This window comes from Mastomys coucha, unplaced genomic scaffold, assembly GCF_008632895.1.
Source record: "Mastomys coucha isolate ucsf_1 unplaced genomic scaffold, UCSF_Mcou_1 pScaffold8, whole genome shotgun sequence".
NCBI lineage: Eukaryota > Metazoa > Chordata > Mammalia > Rodentia > Muridae > Mastomys > Mastomys coucha.
In genome coordinates, this window is record NW_022196914.1 from 4,045,380 (window position 1) to 4,069,308 (window position 23,929).

Consider the following 23,929-nt stretch of genomic DNA (forward strand, 5'->3'; position numbering starts at 1 on the left):
GGGGCAACTTGCCTAGCATATGTCGGGGAAGCAGTCAGCCCATAAACATGGATGAAAGTTTGTTGGGATGAGGAAAAAAAATCAGCTGACCTTTTAACATCAGTGTAAACTCCATGAAATATTGGAATCTGGAAGAGTCCCAAACACAAAAATAAATTTCTCAGAACAATTCTCCACCCTGGGAAATTTGCCAACTCAGCAGCAGTTGGGGCAGAGCTTAAAACGTAGGGAGCTCTCTGTTGCTTTTCATCCCTTATACTAATTAAGTCCCAGAGCTGTCTACAGTAGTATCTGGAAGAAAAAAAGTCTAACCAAATAAGCTGTCACTGAATACCCACTAGTTCACAATGTGAAAACATCAAAGAGATCAAACCTTCATACCAGCAGCAGGGACTTTGGGCTGAGTCTGAAAAGGTAAGGACAGCCTCCATCCTCTCAGTGGCAAGAAGGGAACTGAAGTTAACGGTCACCTCTGTTCCCAGCCCAACTATACAGTCCAAGTGTTCCCAGCCCAACTATACAGTCCAGGTGTTCCCAGCCCAACTATACAGTCCAGGTGTTCCCAGCCCAACCATACAGTCCAGGTGGACTTTTCAGGGAAAAAAAAATCTTCCCAAGTTCTTGGACAAGAAAAATAGAAAATTCTTTCTGGAAAGAACACAACAAAAATATACCATCTGGTTTAGTCTCTAATGGTAACTTGATAGAAATGACTAAAATATTGTGAAAAACTCCAGACACACAAAAAAGAATGAAAATGTAACCTATAACCAAAAAAAAGTAAACCAGCAATAAAGGCAGAACCCCCAATGACTAGAGGTTGGAATCTAGAAGCCATCTCTGAAATAACCACCTTCAATATGTTTAAAGGTTTAGAAATACAATGAACAGAGACACAGAGAAGAGTTTCATTAGGAAAAAAAATTAAAGCTCTAAAGAAGACATTCTAAAACAGAAAAACATGGTATCTAGAACAACAACAGAAATAGGAAGCAAAGAACCTCAGAGCAGAATGGAACAAAAGAAAGAGGACGAATGCGAGGATAGATGCACAGAAAATAGCCCATAGAATGTATAGAAAGAGAAATCAGGGCTCAACATTCACAGAACACTCTCAGGGGCTCTTGAGTTACGAGAAAATGATGGTCCATACATATGGCATTATATTTGTGTTATTGAAACTACCAGTGTATTTTCTCCAAAATCTAATCTATTAGGAGTCAATGATCAAATGATACTCTTTAAAGGCATATGATACTTAGGCAGTAAGCCTGACACTTCCAAATTGGTTAAAAAAGAAATGATGGTAATTTTTTTAAAAAAGGTCTCATCTTTTATTTGTTCCTATTAAAGACTCATTTTGACTAGACTCAGAAGCTCCAAGCCAGGCCAGCCTACATGTCTAGGCAATCTGCTCCTGGTGTTTTGCTTTGGGTTCCTTCATTCCCTTGGGCTGCAGTTTAACATACCCTGTAGCCTCTTCTTGTTTTCCTTGGTGGAGTGTTTCTTCAGAGTGACATGTTACAGGAACCGTGGAGCAAAAACACACTGAATCTGGGGTGCCTTGATCCTGGGCTTCTTACCTTCTTAGCTCAGGGCTTTCTGACAACACATTGATGGGCATCATCTTCATTAGAGGGACTGAAAAACTTTCAGATTCTGCCAACCCTTTTGGGCCCCAATCACCAAGGCACAGTAGTATCCTTCAGTTCAGGAATATCCATACCCATCCCTCCTCCCCCCCCCCCCCCCCCCCACTCCTCCTCTTCCTCTCTCTCCCTTCTTCTTCCTCCCTCTCTAAGACAATAACCAAGTTGAGAACACTCAAATTGGTGTGCACAGTGTATCCACAAACATACTTGTGCTTCTTCTCTCCTTGTTCTATAACAAGAACCCCTCTTATTCAACAGCAGGAGAAACCTGCCAAGGGTCCAGACACTTTGCTTCTTGGGAAAACCTTGTTCGTTATTCCTACCACTGACTGGGACCATCCAACCTTTCCGGTCTTCATCTAGAACACTACCAGCTACTTGTATGGCCTTCCACTTCTCATAGAAAGCTTGTGTTCCTCATCCACTAAAATGATTTTCTGACAGAAGATGGCTGGGAAGAAGATATTTAGCTTCTTCTCAGCGCAGCCAACTGCCTAGGAGGTGACACGAAAAAGAGGAAGAAGTGACAGTGAACTTATCAAATATTTTGTTTGGAGTGGCAATGAAACTAGAATGTATCAAAACATGTGGACAGATATGAACCAGCATTTTGAGCAACAGTGATGGATTTCAGTGTTTATAATAGAAATTAAGAATGGTATATAGCCAAGCGGAAAAAAGTGTAAATGTGGATTGAGACAAAGCAAAGCTGCTAACAAACAGTATGATTGCATAGGATTGCATGCACAGCAAATCCAAAGTGAACATGAAAACAGTGAGCAGAATTACCAACACATCATGAAATACAGCAGGAATTTACAAAAATCAACATGTGCTTCTGTTCTCTATACCAACAACAGAGAGAGGGGAAGAGGGAGAGAGGAAGGAGAGAGAGATTTAATATAATGTCCAAACCCTCTATTCCTATAATTACAGAAATGCTGCACAGAAAAGATTTGAAAGGCCAGAATGAATGGAGAGACAGAGAGCTATAGTATGTGTTAAAACGGGAAGACCCATTATTGCTGAGGTATCTATTTTACCCAAATTAGTATAGAGATTAAATATTCTCTCACTGGAATCTTAGCACATTTCTTTGGAGATTTTAAGGCTGGTAAAGCTGAGTGAAAAGAGTGTGTTGACATGAGGAAACACAAATAGATCAATTAAAAACAAAGAATCTATAAAAGACCCATAAGTCTTTATCTAGTTGTTTTTCAACAGAATTCAGAATTTAATGGGCTGATTAGCAGTAGCAATGGGACATCAAGTATTTCTAGAAAAATGAGCATCAGTACAGGAAGGAAACTCCTGTTGACCTGCACTATGCATGCAAGTTTGTTTGGGGATGATTATGGGTCTAATTCTGAAGCTTTTTTTATTTCTTTTAAAAAGAAAATAATTTTCATGATAGGGATAGTGAAAAAAATTTTTTTCAGAATGCAGAAAGCACTAAGAGGAAAAAGTGATGCTGAATTTTGTCAAGATTAAAAGTTTCTGCAAATCAAAGTCATCATTATGAAAGCAAAATAAAGGTAAGCTGTGACTTGAGAAAATGTTTGTGATCAGTATTCCTGAAGAATTAATTGTATTTCCAGAGTACATAAAGTTCTAAAAATCAATACATTTAAAATTTTTACCCAGATATAAGGGGTAAAATGTTTTGAATAGGTCTTCCCAAGGAAAATGTTAGGAATTACCAATAAACACACAAAAAGATGATAATCTTTTTAGGTTATTGGGAAAATGTCCAGGAAACCACAGTGAGATAACCCTGTCTGACTAAAATTAAGAACTGGTCATACCAAATGATGACAAGAATGTGGAGCACCTGGAACGCTCAAATAATATTGATAAGTATGAAGGAAGATATCACTTTGGAAAACCTTTGCAAGCTTTTCATACGAATTCTACTCTGTGACAGCTTCACTCTTAGGAACTGTAGGTCAGCTACAAAAGGCTCTCTGTATAAGTATCCATAGCAGCTTTCCTCAAGATAGCCCCAAACTGCTTTTAAAAGGAAGCTATACATCAAAAGAATAACGTGATTTTGAAGTATTCATAGATTGATTGCTACTCACCCATAAACGTGGTAAAGACAGATCCAATAATGTAAGTGGGTACCAACCGACAAGCCCAGCCTGAAAAGAGAGCACACTGTTGATATTCAGCAAGGACTACAACATGGTGATGGAAATTAGAAGAGAGGTTTCCTCTAGAGATGAAAGGATGTATAGAACATGGATATCCAGCATTTTGGTTTCTCTGGATCATATTGGATGAAGAATTATTGTCTTGGATCACAGTAAAAACTTAAAAGTTTATCAAGCATCTTTCTGAAAAATGAAATATATTAGAAATACAATAGCACCTACACATTTCCCAAAGCCATTGATCTATACATTTAAATCTATATATTTTGATGTTAGTGAAAAAATGAGAGAGAGAGAAAGAGAGAGAGAGAGAGAGAGAGAGAGAGAGAGAGAGAGAAAATCCCCTTAGGAAAACAAGCATACTTCAGTCATTGAAAACTTGTAAACAGTAAAATTGTAGACTCTATTCTCAATCCAGAATATTATATTTATTATAAAAATGTGATTTCACCAAAAAAAAAAAAAAAAAAAGGAGCAGCAAATAACATAAAATTAAAGGAACTAGAAAAGTTATCCTTTGAAAGCAGCCATGTAAGAAGACTCCTTAACAGATAAATTTTAGTACACCGTGAGACACCCTTTGGTTGTCTGGGTGGTGTGCTCACTCTCAGAGTCCTTGGGCACTGCAGGTGGGCAAACCTCTGCTCAAAAGATGTGAACCTCTTGGTGATTGATGGAGCTGCAGGCCGGACTCACTGCGCCTCAGTGTCCTGGGCAGTAAAGTGGAGAGAGGAGTGTAATGAAACATCAAAGAAGACAACAGGAGAAGCACTTAGTGCCTAGCACACAGGCAACATCCCTGCTAAGCTGCTGTAATTACTCCTAAAGTGGAGGGCATGGCCTAAGGGAGGTGGTAAGAGTGGATGGGAACTAAAGACGGTCTGGCAAGAGGTGTTATGTTGCCAAGTAACCAACCCAGAGACACCTTTGAGGGTGTTGTTACCTCAGAGGACGCTCATTTACTGTAGCCACCATGCCTTCCCTCCCTTGATGGCCTTAGAAGTTACTCTAAGATATACTTCTATTCAGCCACACAACAAACTCACAAATACTTCAGGACGTCTACCTGGATCAGCCACAGCTTAGACACCCATCAACATGGAAGAGTTAAGAGTGCTAGAAACTGTACAGACCCTTTCCAATTCCACTCCTCCAGATCACACACACACAATGCAATGAATTGGCATTTCTGATTACTTGTCTAATCAGTTTTCCCACATTAAGGTCCTCCAGGTGGCTTTTGTATATTCTCGTCTTTGTGTAGAAGGAGGATATATCTTATCTTTGACTGGTTTGTCGGTGAAATCCTACAATACCCTAGCTAGGAACTGTACATGATCTGAGTCCCAATTAGGAAAATTTTCTTCCATTTTACACTGTAGTCCTCACATCACTTCAGTGAAACTCAGAATTGAGATCTTTCATTCCCTGAGATGAAGACCTCCTCTCAGCCCAGCACCCTCATAGCTCTGTGCGCTGGACATCTGTGCTTACCTCTGTCTCTTTCACAATCATGAAAGTGGGCGGGAAACCTGGAGACTCTGGCTGCACCCCCCCCCTCCTCCAGCAGTGGAGAGGGAAGGGCAGCAGGGGTTCAGTTCCCAGCACGTGACATTTCAAAACACAGCAGTGCAGGACTGCCTGTAACTCCAGATTCAGAGACCCTGCTGCAGAAGCTCCAGGGAATCCATCCTGCCATGGGCTAAATATACTTTGCCATGCATATTTGGGGAATTCAACTTGGAATTTTTTTCCTTTTCCTTGTGCTGAGTTAAAAATCTTCTTTTCAAATGCTCCCGCAGGGTTTTGCTGCCGTTCCGTAATAACAGCCAGAATGAATGTGCTTCTTCGGGTCTTTTCTCAGGTGTCTGTTATACATTGCTATAGTGAGGTACCTGAGGAAACGAGGATTATTCACCCTGGAGATCTAGAGCTGAAAACTCAAACAACACAGCACCAGCATGAGAGAGGACTTCCTCAGTTACATCACCTCATTGTAAATGGCTCTGTGGTCACAGGAGCCCAGAGTGTAGGGTAGAAGTGAGCACAGCTTCACTATGTAGCTCAGGCTGGCCTCGAACTCAGAGCTCCTCCTTCCTCTGCCTCCCAAGTTGGGGTTAAAGATGTGCCTCACCACCCCTGACTATGTTTTGGTTTGTTTCCATTTTTTAACAAAAGAATGATATCTTTAAGTGTGGTCGCATTGATTTGTCTTGATTATAGGGTACCTTCAGCATCTAGGACACATCTGTCTCATTACAGGTACTCTGGCACACCCACACCTCTGTTCTACTTGACTGTAAGTCTTAAGTGCCATCCTCCCTTCTCAGGCTCTGCAATTTGCCTGAGCAGCTTGTAGAACAGAAACCTGCTTTCTTACTACTGCACCTTTATTGCGCAGGATCTGCTGAGGATACAAAGGCAGGGTTGAGGAGATGGCTCCGTGGTTGCAGAGGTCGCGGGTTCAGTTCCCAGCACATGACATTTCAAAACATAGTAATGCATGACTGCCTGTAACTCCAGATTCAGGGAACCTGGTGCAGAAGGTCCTGGGATCTTCTGGAACATGGTACAGAGTTATACATGCAGGAAAAACACTTATACACATAACATAATCATTTAAATATGGTTAAAAGAATTCTACTGCTGAGCTACACCCCTAGTTCAATCTCTCCCCACCCCCAGACAAACAAGAAAGAACGCAAATGAGCCTCCAAGTGAAGAGTCATACATATTAAAGTCAGAGAGTCTCCCAAGCATTGGAGCTATGTACTCCAAGCCGAAATGGGAACCCTGGAGCCCTGCACTATTGAAGGGTCTTCCCTTTAGCCCATGGCAGGATGGATTCCCAAGAGCTTCTGCAGCAGGGTCTCTGAATCTGGAGTTACAGGCAGTCCTGCACTGCTGTTTTGAAATGTCATGTGCTAGAAACTGAGCCCCTGCTGCCCTTCCCTCTTCACTGCTGGAGGAGGGGGGGTGCAGCCAGAGTCTCCAGGTTTCCAGCCCACTTGCAGTTTCAGGTGGTCAGTTCCCATCTTGAAGCCACGGAGGATCGTGGCCTCATTAGGACAAAAGATGCAGGAAACTCCTAAGGACTCAGCAGCCCTGTCTCAGAGGATCCTATTGCTCAAAAGCTACAGGGTCCTAGTAGCTCTATGTCAGAACCAAAGAGGGTCAAAGTGAAATGGTAGACCAAAAGATTCTCCTAGCACATTTGTCTAGAGGAACTGTATACACATACACATATACACACACATACAGAGAAATGTATGTACATATACGAAATGCACACATACATACACACATGTATACACATACATACATACATGAAAATGCACACACACATACATGTCTGTCTGTTTTATTTTTCCACATTTAATAATTCCCATGGTTAAACTATAACCAATTAATGTTGAACGCATGCATTTAGATGCTTAAAAATAGCAAGCATTCTCTCCTTAGCTCTCTGAATCCTTTATCATCTTTATTAGTTCATGGGGTTTTTGTATCAGAAAGTGCAAGCGGGCAAGCAGATATCAGATCTCAGTGGCCTGGGTTGGTACAAAGGAATAGGAAGCATAGAATTCATCAGTCAAGAGAGAGTGCAAGCTCTGCTCAAAGACACTCAATTCCAAAATGCTTTTAACCACAGGACTGTCCAATCCAGCATGTTGGGAGCTGGCTGGGCCTACAGGCCATGTTTTTTCCAACTTCTTCTTCAACACTATTCCTCGGATATAATTTCCAGGTCCCTCCTTATCTTCCCCTGGAAATATTCAGATTACTGGTGTCCCTCTTAAAAATCTCCTTAGTTGGCCAGAAGTCACAGTCTAAGGGGTCCAACATACAAGGGACTGCTTGCTACCTTCTGTGGTCAAATGACTCTCCAGGCAGCCTGCAAGGCCCACGGCCTCTCAACAGATGTCTCATATTGTTGTCGGACCCAAGGGAATCTGCAGCCAATATGTCTTCTGTTCTCCATGAGCTGCTGACAAGCCACTTAATTATAATAATAGTCAAGAAACATCCTAAACAAAGATTTCTGGCCTTGGAAAAATCCAGAACATACATTTCTTTGATACAAGCCTTGACAAGAACAAGGTTCTCCTATTTGCCAGGGTGTCACACAGCAGAGGAGGCCTAGGCAATCAATCTAAGCACCAAAGAACAATCCAGGCAGCTGCTTTCCTGACCACAAGCAAGAAGCTAGATGCCACTAGCCCTGGACACATGTTAGAATCATCTCCAGCTTTGCCCCTAAGACTCTGACTGTCAACAGGTTGCCTATGTAACGACACATTTGTATGGACCCAGTTTGGGGACCAGTGCTCTGATCAACTGTACCAACATCACTCACCAAGTCTGGAGACTCTGGAAGTAAGGCTACTTAAGTGATAAATGCACCTTCAGAACCACATGTCCAGATCAGGGTTGACAAACCTTTTATGAGAAATTCAGGCTTCTGTGGACCAACGGTCAAAATGGAGGAAATCATGTGGATACTTAATAATAGTTTAAAATGTAGTCAATTGTTGTGAGCTGAATTATGTTCCTCAGAGAAGGTGTGGACATACTTGTCCTCTGCACCTCACACTGTGGTCTTGTTCTGTTGTGTAAGTCTCAAACATTGTGGTACATTTCTGTGGCAACCCCAGGAAACTATACACTAATTTTACATGTGTATTTGATAAATATGTATCGTAGCTCAATAGCTACAAATAAGTGTACACACATACATACACATTAACTGCCACTTAGCATCTTCAGATAACACATATTTGTTTGTTCATAGTTGGTGTGGTGGTTAGTGTTGCTCGCAAACATGAAAGAATCTAGCGTCACCTAGATGGGCCTCTGGGCATGCCCATGGAGGATTGTCATGATTATGTTAATTGATGTAGGAAGCTCTGTCCACTGTGAGTGTCACCATTCCCTGGATGGGAATTCTGGACTGTGTAAATGGAAATAGGGAACTGAGCAGCACCGTTCATTGCCCTCTGCTTCTGATCACAGATACAATGTGACCAGATGTTTCAGGCTCCCTACAGCCTTAACTTCCCCACCACAATGGACTATATACCCTTGATCTGTGAGAATAAGCCAGAATAAGCCCTTTCCCCTTAAGCTGATTTTGTCAGGTTGTTTTATCACAGTGCCTACATGAGGGCCCCTGTAGAATTTTTCCTGACACAGGCAAGGAACCTCTTCAGGTCAGGTATATCACAGAGGTAATGATGGTACTCCAGAATGCACTCCATTCCTTCTAACAAAGAGAGATGACTGATGTACTTCCTATTTCTGGCTTCCTGGGTTTACAGTGTTCCTCTGTTCCTCTCACACCCAAGCTTGGTCACATAGCCTGTTATTAGGAGGCTGATGTTAGCTGACATTTGCCTCTGAGGCTTGCAATCCCAAACTCCAATAAATGTCATCACAGCACAGGGAAGATGGGAGGCACCTGGGGAACTTCATCAAACTTCATTTTCCAACCCCCACCCCAGATTCTGACTTGCTCTCTTGGGAATTGTTAGTTCTTTACACTAGAAAACCAATCATGCCTCTATTTAAACAAAGAGAGCCAGTGATCTATGCACAAAAACATATTAACTAATCCATCTAACCCATGACCAATCCTATGTCTTTTATTAAAAATGGATGGATTTGATAGAACTGGACATAAACTGATATTCTTTAAAGGTGATAAATCTGAATTAGATGTCTAGCTAGCTCAGTGGTAGAGTGTTTGCTTGGCCAGATTCAAGTCCTAGCACCATTAAAAAAAAGTCTAAAAAATGAAAAGTGAACCAAAAAAATCTTCTGACCCTGTATGTTGCTACATTGCATTTAACTTCATGTTTTCCTAAACTAAACAAAGCCATTCCATCATGTCATCTAGACTACATTTGCCCTGAGTGCAGGCTTGTGTTGCTGAGTTTGCACATGGTTTTAATAGGATTCCCAGGTTGGCTTCTACAGAAATGTACAAGTACCAACATAGCTGTTGCTAATCCAGTTTCTTCTCAGGAAGTCCACTGTTTCTATGGGCTAGAAAGAATTGGTCCCAAGGCTAAGTCTGGTCCTCTCCAGCCTAGACTTTTGTGCCCCTGGATGAATCCCAGGGTGTAGCTGCCCAGACTGCACAGGGTGGTTGGACGGAGTGGAGTGGCTAAGCAGTCCAAGATGCATAGCCGAGGAAAAACAAAGCTGCCTCCTCTGCCTGAGCCCTGACAGCAGCAACCTTAATGTGGAAAAATGCATTTGTGGCAATACTTCCATCCTTTGTTGAGCTTAGCTGGAAACAGCCCTGCCAAGTGTAGAACGGCTGGCCCTGGGCAGCGCGGGCCACATATTTCCACAGTCTACTCCAGCATAAACAGACCACACTTGCTACTCTGTGATGAGCCAGGAACTTCCCTGCATGAGGAAGACAAGGCAGCATCCAGGGGCATGACTGAGGGTACAACTGTACCTACCTTCCTCCTCCCCTGAGCCTTCGGCAACCCTCCCTCTGCCATAGCTCTCAAAGTCCTCTGTGGCTTTAAGCAATCTCTTCTAGGATTCAGTGTTTAACGGTGACTCTAGGCTCTGATGCACTGTTTGTTGCCTTGGGGGGTCCTGGGTTCTCAGGAGGGCAGGGAAAGTACAGAATATATTTCCTATTCCTGGCTCTTAGTAATGAGTGAGTTGTCGGGAGATATTTGAGCAATATAGTAATGGGGCACTCCAATTCTGCAGACCTGGGAGCCTGGATTTGAATCCAGCTTCATTGTCATGCGTGTCAAGAAAAGTCCCACAATTAAAAGCCTAAGGGCCCAGATCTCAGAGACTAAATACAACACAGGTCCACTTCTCATTTGTCCACTGCTCTACCTGAGGCTGAGATACTACACTCTGTGTAATCATTTGGGAACTTAGCTTCCACCCATCTTGTGGCCCTGTAAATATCCAGAGCCTTGGAGTCAGTGGGTGGTGGCAGTGGCCTTGGGTGGGGGTGTTTAGGTGCCACTGTCACTGCTGTTTTCAAGAATCAGTGGTCAGTTATAGTCTCACTGATCTGCAAAGGGAATCAGGGCATGGTTTTCTTTCAAGGAGAAACAGATTTTCTTTCAGGGAAAAGATTTGTGAGAAACTAGCTATGTCTTCTGCCATGGCTGCTTACATGAGAAGGTCACTTAGCCTGTATTTGAGTTTTCTTCCCCTATTAAATGAGTGTGCTATTCAGAGTTCTCCAGATAAACAGAGTCTTAAGCCTATAATTTATCAATCTCTTAACTATTATCTCTCTCTCTCTCTCTCTCTCTCTCTCTCTCATGTATTTATGTATGTGTATCCATGTGCATACATGTATGCATGTGTGCTAGGCATGTGTGTGTATGCAGTTGAACCTTTACTTAACTTGCAGTGGGATTACTCCCCAGTAGCTATGCTTATAGTTGAAAATATCTTAAGCTATAAAAATATTTAATACAGACAAACTTCTGAACACCATAGCTGAACATCACTGGCCTCAAGGACCCTCTGAACACTGAACCTGTTACTAGTGCACAACATGAGAAAACTCTGTTTTTGTATTGGCTCAAGCTGGATCAAGAAAAGTTTACAATTCAAAATTTGAAGTGTGTGACTTCTATCTAATGTGTACCAATTCCAGGACACTACAAAGTCAAAAGGGTGGTTCCCTGGAAGTTGGGGACCACCTGTAATGTGTGTGTGTGTGTGTGTGTGTGTGTGTGTGTGTGTGCGTGCACACACACAACACAGAGAGAAAGAGACGGAGGGACAGAGAGACAAAGAGAGATTTTTTTTAAGAAGTGGTTTATTTTAACTGGCTCACACATTGTTGAGGCTGGAAGGTCTGAAATCTGCAAGGTAGATCCGGCTGGAGGCCCAAGGAAGGGCTGCTGTGATAGGTTAAATATGGAGGCCGAACTCAATCTTGGCTTGGGGGAACCTTGGTTTTCCTTCTCTTGAGCCTACTAAACTAACTAAGTGATTGATGAGGCCCACTCACCCACTTTACCTATTTACTCAAATTTTATTAATCGAAATGTGAACCACCAGTTTTAAAATGTCTTTACAATAATGTCTGTTCTAATACTTCACCGAATGTCAGGGCTATGGCTGACCCAAGTTGACATACACAGCAAAGTTTCTCAGCAGCCATGATCTATTAGGGTACCTGGGGCCATGTTTGCATCTAGAAAGCCCTCACTGTAGATTAATTTACAGCCATTACTAGTGCCACCATCACTTACAGTGAGGTCCGAACTCAGCACAGTGTCAGCACATCCTGATGCCTTCTCAGCTGTCCTTGAAAACATCAAGGGAGCAACTGAGCCACAGAGCTCTATTTTATGTAAGTACAGAGTTTGTTTACTTTTTGTTCAGATCTCTGCATCTAGTTGCTCACCCAGTCCTTATAATCCTGGAAGTAGGCAGTCATTCCTATTGCTCTTACTTTAGAGTTGAGTTTCAGGGCGGACCCTTTGCCTCTCCACTGACCATCCCTGTTCCTACCCTGTCCCCACTTCCAGAATCTGTTCAAGCTGAGCCATCTCTTCCTGGGCAGGTGACACATTACTTCCAACCTGACGTAAAGCTCTCTGTGTATTATAATGCCAGAGAAATAATAACATGATAAGCTCAGGGTAAGACTGATTGGAGTATCTCCATGAACACAGCCCTTTGAGCCCTGTCAGTCACATGGGGTTTTGTGAGTGGATGTTGGCATACCAAATCCACCATTTAAAATATTATTTTTCAAGAAAAAAATATACAAACTCCACAATTCAAGAAATAAACATGCGCATGAACTTTTGGAATGCAGCTCTGTTTATAAAAGATTTCCTGTGAGACGGAGCTGACACCAGGGCTAGGTTTAGGCACAGCTGGGAGGCAGTAAGAATTTGTGTTCCTCTTCCCTGTGTTCTAGGGATGATCCTTTTTATTTTATTTTTAAATATTTATTTATTCTTTTATTTTGTGTGTGCATTCTTGTCTGTATGAGGACCGAGTGTGTACAGGTACTCAAAGGGGCCAGAAGAGAACACTGGCTCCTCTAAAACCATAGCTACAGGAGATTGTGAGACGCCCAGTGTGGGTACAAACTGAACTCGGGTCTTCTGCAAGCTCAGTAAGCTTCAATAATCACTGAACCTTCTCTCCAGCCCTTTTTTTTTTTTTGTTCTCTCCCACACTGCCTTGATTGCTTTTATATAATTGTTTATATTAAATAATGAATGGATATAAAGCCAAAAGTCTAAGTAACTGACTTCACTCTGCTCTACTTGAGTTGCCCCAGATAAATCTTCTTCTTTGGTTTCCTTTACTGGGAATTGAGGGGTTAGATGGATTACTGGTGGGGTCCATATTCCTCAGTCTGGTCTTTCTCTCCTCCATCTAGTCTCCTCCCCCAGCCACCTGTTGATCAAGCTTACAAAAGACTTCACTCATCCTAAGTCCTAATGAATGAATACAGTGCCGCAAAGCCTCCCCTCACAAAAGCATTCAGTACTAATGGTAAGAATTCAGCCATAAAGCCATGCTGTTGGAGAAATCTTTCAGGAAGATGCCCCTTAAATCATTAACTTGGGACATACTGTTCTCCACCCTCCCCTTAGATAACCTCATGTTATAAACCCAGCCCCCAATATTTGGAGAGGGAATGCTGGCAAAAGCTGGACGGATCATGGTAACTGGACCCATGTGGTAGTAAGTGGGAGAAAGTCATTGCTCCCCAAACCCAAAATCCCTTAGAAGGCAGATTATTTCAGCTGCTTGAGCTAGAGCACTTTGTGATGCAGTTGGGGAAGAGCCTCCTGCCCAGCCAAAAGCACGATCCCCTCTCCCCAAGGACACTCTTGACCGCTCCACAGAACCTTTTCTCCCTGACCTGTGAGCTGGCCAATCATGTTCTTCTGAAACTAGATACTGTAAGGTCAGATTTGTGCATAACCAAAGAGGCTGCCCTGGCTCACTAATCCAAAGACAGGATAGCTTTACACAGAGCTCATAGTGTTCCACTCAGCCCATAATGCTTGCATGTGTCTGGGGCAGCATTGCTGCTAAATACCCAAGACAAATCTAAGCCTGCTGAGTAGTCCACCCACTCTTGTCAACTCTAAGTAAGTCATACTGTGGGGCATAACAGGCCTAGCACTTCTGTGACAGAGGCTTCTGTCCTGTGTATGTAACTCCTGTAGTAGATGACCTTACAAGAGTTGCTCAAATTCTATGAGATCTTCTTTCTGCCTTTGGGTTTCTACTAGGAAGATCAGCACACTGACAGTCAAGCACTCCTCCCTTTATAACCTTCTTTCCAAAAGACAACTGGGAGTAACACATGTCAACATATACCTTTGACATGGCACAACAACAATCCAACTCTTCTCCCACTAAACTGAGGATTATGGTCCTCATTATGGTCATTTTTTACACATGAGGGAGCAAGGTCTTAGAAAGATTTTGGAACTGCAGTAAGCCAAGGTATGTTTCCTTTCAAGACATAGGTCAGCTCCCCAATCCCATGTGGATTTGAAGACAAACAGGGTCTTTAGTGGTCATTTAAGTTCAATGAGGTTTTAAGAGCAGAGCCCTAAGAGGGTGTGAATGGTATCTTTCTAAGAGGAGCAGAGATAAGAGGTCAAAAGAGAACAGGTAGGCTCTTTCTACTTGAGCCCAGGGGCCGTGTGAGGGCACAAGGCACAAAGAAACCATCTGCAGACCCACAGAAGTGGCCACACCAGGAATCAGATTGGCCAATCAACACAGGGGTCTTGGTCTTTCAGTCTCCAGACTGTGACTAAATATACTTGTTTAAGACACTCAGTCTATGAGACTTGGTTCTGGTGAATCCAGAGAACAGCATTTAGTAGTTTAGCTCATTATCGTCATGGCAGGAAGCATGGCAGCATGTAGGCAGACACGGTATAAGAGAGGTAGCTGGGAGTTCTACATCTGGAACGGCAGACAGCAGGAGGAGAAAGTAAGCAACTGGACCTGGTTTGAGCTTCTGAGATGTTAAAGCCCACCCCCTAGTAACACATCTCTTCCAACAAAGCCACACCTACTCCAACAAGGCTACACCTCCAAATAGTGCCACTCCCTATGGGTCTATGAAAGCCATTTTTATTTAAGCCAGCACAAATGTGAATCTCAATTTTGGGGCTTAATTAGTTTAGAAGACATTTTAGTCTCTTATTGCTAAATGAACTGTCACTCCATATTTCAACTTTTAAGAATGAAAGCTATAAACTTTTCAACTAACATCAGAAAATGACAAAACTTTGAAAGTAGTTAATTTGTAAATTAAAAATAAATTGTAAATCTTTTCTTTCACACTAAGTTTTTATTATCATTAAAATTGAAAGGAAAAAGGAACAAAAAGAAGGTGCCATTGGTTAACAACTTGGATCATCATTCGGTTTATTTTTGTTGTATCTCCTTTAGTCAAGATAGAGAATAGCTTAGGATATTATTTATTTTATAATGGATAATGCTTATGTGTTAAAATGCCCGTGCTGACTCATATGGGGAAATGGAGTAGGTAAAGGTCTTTACAATTTGTCATAGTTTGGATATGAAGTATCCCCAAAAGGCTCCTGAGCTCAAAGTTTGGTCCCTGACTAGAGGTACTAGTAAGCAGTCATTGGATCTTGAAGGAAACCCACCTAATTCAATGGGTTAGTCTATTGGTGGACTTATAATTTATTAAGAGGTGGTAAAGAGTGTAGCCCGGTTGGAAGAAGACGGGCATTAGAGGTATGTTCTTGAGGGATGTACACATTATCTTCCATTGCCTCCTCTCTGCTTCCCAACCACTTTGAAGCCAGCAGCTTCTTTCCCTCAGCCATGTGTCTCCCCACCACGATGCTCTTCCTCACATATTCTGGCTCAGAAGGGACAAAGCCACGTGTTTATCAGCTGTGATCTCTGACCCCAAGAGCCAAAGGAAATCCCTTCTCTCTTAGCCTGTTTGCTCAGGTGTTTTGTCACAACAATGGAACACTATTTTAAAGGTAGGAAAATATATACATATTTGTCTTTAGGTACCTACCTATATCTGCATTTACCCATGTGAGCATAAAGTATTCTGGAAATGAGTCACAAAAGGAGCCAGATAATATTGGTTTTCTTGATAGACAAGAACTTAAGAGACTAGAAGGAAAATGAGAAAGGCACCTTTAAAATTTTTCTCTGTGAGATTTTCTATATTATTCACCATTGTGGAAAATTATACAAACCTTAAATTAGCTTCTAAGTTAATTTTACATGTTCATTTGACCACATAACAAGATCCCAAATGAAATACAGAATCTTCTCAGAACTCAGAATCTTCCGGAATTCAAAAGACTCTCTGTATGCTCATTCAGTTAATACCCAACCTTTACATCATTTTAGCACAGATTATAATCTTTCATGTTTAGCTTATTTCTCTAGGTATTGTTTTGATTAGCTTTATTTATATTATTACACATGGTGGTTCTTTTTGTCATTATATAGTATTCTATAGTGTGACTACATCACAGTTTATAAGTATCTACGTAATACTGATATAAATCAAGTTGTTTTCATTTGGGTATATTACAAATAAAAGCTAGCTGAAGTATTCTGGTAGTATTCTGTAAATGTATCAGAGGAGTTAAAAGTGTTCATTGAAAAGAAATTGCTGAATCGCAAGGTTAAGCTGGCCACTCTCCCATCATTTCTATCTTCTCTTGCTATGGGAAATCTCTCTCTTACATACTATGTTATTCATCATGTGGCTATCAATAGAAGTCACTATAATGGTAGACTTCAGAACTGTTAACTAAATTAACCCTTTGCTTCATAAAGTTCTCAGCCTTGGGTATTTTGTTACACAAATGAAAAACAGACTAAAACATAATAAATGGCAAGACATTCTACTACTTTGCCAAGGAGGAAACAAAGCATATTTACATTATAATTTTTGAGACTCATTCTGACTTTAGAATGCTGTTACATATTTAAAAGTTTCTTTAGAATAGATAAAATATAGATCAACTTTTATTTTTTTAATTTTATAATTACATATATTTATTTATGTATGTGAATATATGCATGGGTGAGCATTTGCCATGTTACTCAGGTAGAGGTCAAAGAATAACTTGTGAGAACTGATTCTTTCCTTCTACCTTGTTGGCCTTGGGGTTTGAACTTAGGTCATCAGTTTGATAGCAAGCCCCTCGACCCACTGAGCTCATATATATGGCCATGGAGCGAAATTTAAACAGCAACACCAAGCTTTATTATGAAGAAGCCTTTGATATTTAGTATTCTGTTCTATCCTATTCTATTCTATCCTATCCCATCCCATCCCATCCCATCCCATCCCATCCCATCCCATCCCATCCCATTCTATTCTACTCAATGTTATTCCCTCCTCCCATAGTAGTCAGGGTCCTTTAAATTACATTCATAATCTATCAATGAATTTCAACCTGTAGACTTAAAAGGAGCATGGTTATAGTCAAAGCACGGGACTTATACATAACTTATGAATCTGCTGGTCATGCAATAGAACTCAAATGGCAAATACTTTGCAAATTATTATTTGCCTCTCTGAGCTGAACTGCCTGGAAATGCAAGATGAACCAACACATAGACTTTGCTATGGGAATAACACACTGCTTCTGTCAGTGTGCTTTGCTATAATTAATCCATGAGACATGTCAGCCAGGGCATTTCTGAGTGCTGATTGCAGCATGCCTCCTGTATGTTGTAAGGTATGTGTCCAAAATTAGAGTGGCTGAAAGCCTCTGCAAAAAGTATAGTAATCCTTCTCTGAGACACCCCTGCCTGAGGTGGTAGGCTACCATTTACGTAAGCCTGGTTAGGTGAAAAGTACACTAACTTTTGCTTTACAAGTCCCTACATATCCAAGTACAATAGCCAGTTAGAACACTGTACTATAGCCCCATCTTCCATAGCTTAGAGCACAGTCTGTTCCAAATACTCAAGAGAACAGGGAGAAACAGGAGGAGCAGTATATCACTTGCACATTGCTTGATCCTTCTGTCACACACTGAGTGTCATGTGGGGGAGAGGTGCCTGTATCACACAGTTAATCCATTGGAATTCCAGACAGGTTGAACATTTTGTCAGGATCATAGCAGTAGGGGATCTATGAGTGAGGCCTCTTATCACATGCTGCACACAAAGTGAAGACTGGCCAAGAATTATCCACTGAAACAGAAACAAGAAAGCTGAATTTTCTAAAGAGTTTCCAGGAATGGTCTCTCTCTAGCTGCTTGCTACACACTGTACAAGCATGTATAGAATTAGCCAGAGTGCAGAAAAGTATTTCTTCCTCTTCCTATTTGTTATGGAGTTCTGAGTGTAGCACCTTTGAGGAAGAAACTCTGGACAACCTCTCATAGGACAGGTGTCAGTGAAGGCAGAACTCAAGACAAGAATACAACTATGATCCAAAAATCCCTAAACCCAAGTGTTAAAACCTGGGGCTTCATAACCTTCTGTTAATTTCAAAAATTATATCTCATTTTTCTTGGAAGATGTTGTCCATTGCTACCCTCTCATAGGAGCTCAGATCTTCCAGGTATTTAGACCCATGGCATCAGACTCTTACAGATGCTGTGTATTGTGGCACAGGCTGTTCATTGCATGATGGCACCCAGCCAAGAAGCTGAGTACGGCCAAGTCTCAGCCTGCACTGCTCTGCTCTGATTGTGCATCATGGGTCAGAATGGCTTCTGCTGGGAGGGAAGGGCGCTATATGGATTTGTGAAGAGGTCCTATGAATGTGAAAAGGGGGAAGGCAATAGGCATCGTAGCCACCACACCTTGGATTGCTTGCAAGCCACTCTCTGCCTTAGAATAATTTGGCACTTTAATTCAGGAAGTGGAACATGAGCCCAGTTGTTCAGACTTGGGATATGTCTGAAACGCAGCCCTAAAGCTCAGTTACAACCTTTTGTTTAGAATTTTGTTAAAAATCCTCATGCAACTAGGTAAGAGCCGAGAGCTAAGCAGGTCAAACTAGAGAAAGTAATCCATTTTTATACCATAAGGGATGTTCAGACTAGACTGACGGCCATTAAAATAAACTATACCTTGGCAGAGGTCTTCCTAGGGCCCCCAGGTCTGACCTCAAATCCTAAACAACATAAAGGCAATTCTCTTACCTGGAAAATTTTGGGTTTTCCTTACCAAAATCAGCAGATTGGTTGTTTCGCTTATTAATCAACTCGATAGATCAGCGATAGAAAAATTGAGCAGCAAGCTCAGTGAGCATAGCCAGGCCCTCTTCTAAAAACACTGCCAGATTGGAAACTGCTTGTTTAAACTCCCCAGTCCAGCCTTTGCCCAACTTCCAGCAAGTTCTCCTGCTGCTTTGTCACAGGACTGTGTGAACTTGTCCAAATGGAAATATGTGTGGCTTCACAGCCCCACCCTCGCCATTGTTCCTGCTACTCCCGCTCTTTTCCTAGGGGAATGTCATCCCTTGATTGCTTTCGGGTAACTGCTGATAACTTTCCTTCTCCTAAGAGCTCTCCTCATTCCCATAGTTGAGGCTAACTCTCGGTCTTCATGATTCTGGGAACATGCTTACCACTGTCTCACTTAGAAGGGTCCATTTGGGCTCTTCAGTCTGATACACACACACACATACATATACACACACAGACACAAACACACATGCAGACATACACACAGAGACAGATACACACACACATAGACACACACACACATAGACACATGCTCAGATACACACAGACACACATACAGACACAAACACACAGACATACACACACAGACAGATACACACACACATAGACACACACATAGGCACACAGACACACAGACATATATACAGACAGATACACAGGCACACAGACACATACACAGACAGGCACGCACACAAACACACAGACATACACACACAGGCATACAGACACATATACAGATAGACAGACACACAAATAGACAGACAGATACACAGGCACATACACAGACACATAGACATACACACACAGACATATACACACAGACAGACATACACACAGACACACACACACAGACACACACATAGGCACACAGACACACAGACATATATACAGACAGATACACAGGCACACAGACACATACACACAGACAGACACACAGACACACAGACACACACACACAGGCACACAGACACATATACATATAGACAGACACACAAACAGACAGACAGATACACAGGCACACACACAGACACACAGACACACACACAGGCACACAGACACATATACAAACAGACACACAGACACACACACAAACACACACAGAGACAGATACATACACAGACAGAAGACAGACACACACACACACACACACAGAGACACACACATAGTCATATAGACACACCCCATGGCTGGTTTTTGTTTATTCTCCCAGGACTCTACATTGTAAGTTCCCCTGAGATACCATCTCTGCCATTCCTTCCTCTTTCTCAAATATGTTTCGTTTCCAGCATTCCCATTGCGAAGTTTATATTCTCACTTCCTTGCCTTCCTGTTACTCATCAGTCTTTCCTACTATATTTTTATCTCTGGTGAGGGTAGGTACCTAATTTGTTTCTGGACTCCAACCATTCCTGTCATAGGGTAGGTTGCTTCAATATTTGCTATACAAATGAAGGTATGAAGAAACTCCCCAACATTTTGCTTTTACTTCTAGGTAAGACTTTACACCTTACTTTCCAAACAGGACACATTTAAGAGTGAATGAAAATGCTAATTATCAATTATGTTGAAATGAAAATGCATAAACCGTGCCATGCAATCACTATGCACAGTATCTCCCTCTAAATTTTCCATCGTTAACAACTATGTTGACAAGATTCACAGTGTCTTATGGACACCAACTGAACAATCTTGTTTTGTGAAGCTTCCTTCTCTTATGGATCAAACATTTCTCTTAATATTTGCATAGGACAGCATCAAGCCCTGCTTGTAGAAGATGGAGTAGGGCTGGGGAGGTAGCTTAGTGGTACACAAAGCCTTTGCCATGCAAGTGTTGGGGACCTAAGTTTGAATCTCCCAACCTACCTAAAAGCTAGACGGTAATGCACATCTGTAACACCAGCATTCCTATAGCAAAATGGGAGGGTGAGATGGGAGGCTTCCTGGAAGCTTGTGGGCAGACAACAGAGAGCCCTGCCTCAAATTACACAGAAGTTGAAAACTCACCCTCAAAGTTATCCTCCGAAAAATACACATGTGCCATAACATGCATGTGTTTGTACCAATGCACATGAACACATACATATCACACATCCATATAATCATAAGGTTTTGTTTGAAAGATGGAATGAATATTCTTCCTTAGCATGGACTTTATTATGATATCAATGATAACAATGGAATCAATAAGCTGGAAGGAAAAGCTACTTCATTTCAGAGTTAGTGAATGACAACTTAAATATCCAATCAAATCTTACAGCATGGCAGGCAGGACAGGTAGTGTCCATACCACATTTGATAGGACAGGCAGGCACTTCTGCAATGGCTCCCTCTAGCCTGGGTATAGGAAGAGAGACAGCAGAGAAAAGGCTAGTTGTGGAATATATACATATTCATTCTTCTTGTTGATGTGGCAAAATACATAAAAAGAAGTAAATTAAGAAAGGAGGGCTTATTTTGGCTCATGGTTTAAGGGACTATAGTCCATCATGGTGGGAAGACATCAAGGCAAGAGAGTGAGGCAGCTTGTCATGGTATGTGCACAAGCAGGAAGGAGAATGAGATGGACACTGGTGTTTCACTAGCTTCCTCCTTCCTTTCCCCTTAGTATTCAGTATGGGACCTCAGCACACAGGATGGAGTTGCCTTCCTTCAGAGTGGGTCTTCCTTTCTCATCTGTGGTAAGATTACACACCCTGAAGTCTGTCAAGTAGGTGATTCCAAACCTAGTCAGGCTGACAGTAAAGATCAGCCATCAGAAAGTAGAAGAACCTTTTGATTCAAATCCTTCTACATCACAATTGGGAATAGCAAGGAGATTTGAAACTAAGAAGATCAAAGAGGAGAGAGCATGAGGATCTGAGATAGGTCCTTCTGCTTGGGGTTCCTGGGTCTGCTTTTTAGCTGTAAAACTGAAAGCAGTAGAGTGTTACCCACCTAATCGCATAAGAGATGTAATCTTTTTTTAACTAGATACAGGTGCAATGATAACTATACAAATGTGACTGGTGTAATGCACCAATCACAGGGCATGGTCAGTGCTTAGAAGATCTTGCCATAACATAATTATTATAATTTATCAAATTCTGTTATTTTTAACAAAATACTAACACCTTAACTTAATATAGTAATAAAATCAAAAGTTATAGGCTCAAATTCTACTGGTACTATTACTACGCAGGTGGCCTTTGGGGATCTATTTAATGACTGTCAGCCTCAGAACTCTCATTTATTGGTTGAAAATAAATGTAATCATACATATAAAATATTTACTCTGAAGACTACTGTATAGGATTACATAATAATATGCTCTGGAGTAGAATTTTCTAGAACAGGTGCTAAACAGAAACAGGAGGTGGGAGCATTATCTGTGAAGACATACTTGTCGGACCCACACAAGAGTTCCTAGAAGTAATCATTCCAGTGTCTTACCCCATGCTTCTCTCTTTCTTTAATGTAGTCATTCATTCATTCAAGACAAGTTCTCTCTGAATTGCCTCTCATAAGCTTGTCTTGACTGCTGGATAGCAAGCTCTAGGGGCTTTATCTCTGCCTCCCCAACACTGGATTGCAAGCTCTCATCACCAGCTTTTACATGGGTTTTGAGGTCTGAACACAGGTTCTCATGCTTGTGGGGCAGACATTTCGCTGCCTTAGTCATCTCCCCAGCCCAAGTATTATAAAGTCAGTTTTAAAATAATTGTTCATGTTTTTATATTTATCTTCTTAATATTAACTGGGTTATATAATTCACCTTGGTCTGAAACTCCTTAAAATTTCCCTCTGGTGACCATAAAGAGGCAATGCCATCAGCCTGGAAGGGTTTCCTGATCCCACATGTTATTAGATTAACTAGGAATGTCTTTTCTTTGCAAAAGCTGTGTGTGTGGCTGTGTTAAAGCAATGCTGCTAATGACCTTCTTGGACAACTGACTCATTCTATCCTGTGAAACTGCAAACATTAAAGTCTCATTTGTAAATTCCAATTTTAATGGTTCTTCAATCTTCAGAAACTGGTTCCGGACACAAAGTGGATCCTTCTTCATCTGAGCTTTGGATAGTCACATGTGTACCCTTTGATAAAGCTCTGCTGGTTGTGGCATTGGATGACCTGTCACAAATTTCACACATGCATATACATGCACAGCAATAGGCTCAGTTCCAAAAAAATTCAGAATTTCCATTTGCATATGAAAAGAGGTGACTTAAAGTGTCCAGATTGGTGACCCCATTGGGCACTGGAATGACATCAACTGATAAGAGAAGTGCTTTCCAAAGTCAAAATAGTCCCCATTTCTGTAAAAACATAAAAGTTCCCATTTTCGGTGCTCAACAAATAACTGGAATAGAGTCCTAAATATCACTACATGCAAAGAAAGAAGTATTCCTCAAAAAGCTGAAGAAGGAGAAGCAAAGAGAATGAGAAAAGAAAAGAAAAGATTCAGATTTCACTGGACATCCTCTACCTCATGTGCCTCCCAAACTCCACCCCACCCAACCCCATCCCTTAAAGAACAGAAAGATCGCACTAGGACACCCCATTCTGACTGACAGGTCAGGAAGCTGCAAGCAGCACTCAGGTCCTTTGCTAGGGCAAATGTTTCTACAAAACAATTAGCCATTGCAAACCAGACGTTTTATAAAACCCAAGTCTGTATGAGATGGCCTCTCCTCTCAGGGAGATTAGAGTCCGGACAGAAAGTTGTAATAAACCTCAGTGGGAAGAATCATACTAAGTAAGACAACAAATTCCTATCTGCGAAAACCACACCCAGCCCTGGCCATGCATTAAATCACTTCAGAACGTCAGAAGAGTAACTATAACCTCAAGATTATTCCTGTTTGTGCAAAATGAGGTCTGGAAAATTACTTCTCTCTCTCTCCCTCCCTCCCTCCCTTTTGCTCTCTCTCTCCCTCC